The sequence below is a fragment of the Engraulis encrasicolus genome, chromosome 6 (assembly GCF_034702125.1).
Source record: "Engraulis encrasicolus isolate BLACKSEA-1 chromosome 6, IST_EnEncr_1.0, whole genome shotgun sequence".
Taxonomy (NCBI): domain Eukaryota; kingdom Metazoa; phylum Chordata; class Actinopteri; order Clupeiformes; family Engraulidae; genus Engraulis; species Engraulis encrasicolus.
In genome coordinates, this window is record NC_085862.1 from 23,294,519 (window position 1) to 23,297,018 (window position 2,500).

Consider the following 2,500-nt stretch of genomic DNA (forward strand, 5'->3'; position numbering starts at 1 on the left):
CTGTATGTACAGTATTTCTGTACCAATAAGGTAACAACTTGGTGCCAGCAGGAAGAAGATAAATACTGTCAATGAAAATGTGTTTCGACAATAGGCGATTCATTTCTTACTGCCACCTACTGTTCTGGAGTGTGATGTGCATGTCAGTTAATATTATGAGCTTTTTTCAAGTGCATAGGCCTACATTATTTGTTTAGATTATTTGTTTAAAAGTTAATACGCGGACAGTTCAAATGGTGTTTATATGATTTCAATATTCCTTAAATGGTTTGTATACATATTTCTTAATATTTACTAGGACCCAGAAACATTTTTTGAGTGTGCCTTAAATGAACACAAAAAAACCTGTTGCCCTTGCTGTTGCAGTTGTGCAAAAGGAAATAAAACGTGCATTGAAGCACTTTATTTTGTCAAATCATATTGATCTAGATGTTATAACTTCAGGTAGGCTATAGGCCTAGGTTTGCATATTAATAGGCCCATACAAGACATGTCCAATTAGTGTAACGATGGAATCTAATGATAGATAACAAACTAAAAATGTCGTCTGGACAGATGCTGATATTTCTGAAGATATTCACTTTTGTTTTTATCAGCAGCAAGGACCATGCTATACATCTTATCGAATTAAGTGAAATAACTCACAACCTTTTTTGCTCTGATGACGGAAACTTTACAAAAACTGAGACAGAGCAGCATCTTTAAAAAGCAGCATCCTGAACAACAACGTGCCCCCTAAACAACATTATGCAACATTTACCTTCACACTGGGTACTTTGATGAGACACGTGTGCATGAGGTTAGAGTCAAAGCATTATTTTTTTATTCTAAATTTCGAAATTAAATTAGGCCTATAAAATGTCTGCAAATGTCTTGTAAATCAAAGCAAAATGGCCCTGCCGTGGGCAACTGGTAGGGCACTCGTCTGCCGTGTGGCCGACCCGGGTTCGATTCCCGGTCCGGGTCATTTGCCGACCCCTTCCCATCTTTCTACCCATTCGCCTCCTGTCCACCTCTCAAACTGTCCTGTCATCAATAAAGTTGTAAAAAAGACCAAAAACAATCTTAAAAAAATAAAATAAATACAATCATAGCAAAATTGACGAAAGTAGCCTACCCATCAAACAAACAGTATATTTGCTCATGAAAAAGAATTGGGCCACACATCAGCGGTATCAAGGCGTCAGAGGCATATGTCAGTTCAAAGATTAGATTTTTTGAATATCATCTCTGAAATGGATGTTTCTTGGGAACAATTAGGAAAGACAATAATCACAGATATGGGACTCCCTATTTTTTTTGAATATATTTTAGTGATTCATCTACAGTATATTTTGCTGTGAATTTCAAGTGTTTGACACATTGAGATGGGATACAGATTTACAATCATGAAATTGCTATGCCAAATGCTGCACAGACAACAGAAATGTCAAAGCTATGAATCTTGAATGGAAATCTCATTGGCCCTATTCATTTTTATGCAATCACAGTTGATTAGCTAGAATATCTTAGTGAGATCGAGCCAGTTCTTAAAACAGGTTCATTTGGATTGTCTTATTGTCTTGAAACAAGTAAAAATGTACTCACAGTCTAATTGTTAATGCGACTCTGTCAGTATGTGTTCTATTTTAAGAAAAAAGCTGCTCAGAACCAGTTTTATTATCTAGGTAGGATAAAAAAGATGAATTTTCTTGAAACAAGTCAATTCATCTTAACAATAGTCAGTCTTACCAAGAAAATACATTCAAAAACAAGTCTAATGAGACCAAAATGCTGAATTCAAGTATATTACACTTGTACAGATTTTCGTTTTTTGCAGTGCACACACACACACACACACACACATGCACTCTCTCTCTACCATACACACACACACATGCACATGCACGCACACACACACACACACACACACACACACACACACACACACACACACACACACACACACACACACACACACACACACACACACACACACACACACACACACACACACACCAACGCCCGGCTCACACAAAGACCCTCTGTGTTTAAAGGACATATTACAGAGAACGGGCAAAAGAAAATAAAGACCTGCCAAGTCTTTCCTCACCAGGTGTGTGTGTGTGTGTGCGTGTGTGCGTGCGTGTCTGTGTGTGTGTGTGTGTGTGTGTGTGTGTGTGTGTGTGTGTGTGTGTGTGTGTGTGTGTGTGTGTGTGTGCGAGTGTGCGTGCGTGTCTGTGTGTGTGTGTGTGCACTTATTTGTGCATGTGTGTGCGTGTGCGTGTGCGTGCGTGTGTTTGCCTGTGTGTGTGTATGTGCGTGCGTGCTTGCGAGCGCGTGTGTGCATGTGTGTGTGCCTTTTTGTGCGTGTGTGTGTGTATGTGAAGTGGAATGAACGTGTGGCATGCACGCTCGCATGCTCACATGTGTGTGTGTGTGTGTGTGTGTGTGTGTGTGTGTGTGTGTGTGTGTGTGTGTGTGTGTGTGTGTGTGTCAGCGAGACTACAAGGTTACCTCT

The 2,500-nt window shown here is 39.8% G+C and overlaps 1 protein-coding gene across 2 annotated transcripts in view; it reads right to left on the bottom strand.

Annotated features, from left to right (window-relative positions):
• tns3.2 (tensin 3, tandem duplicate 2) overlaps positions 1–2,500 on the bottom strand; it is a 58,033-nt gene that overhangs the window by 49,295 nt on the left and 6,238 nt on the right. The gene's annotated exons all lie outside the window — the stretch shown is intronic.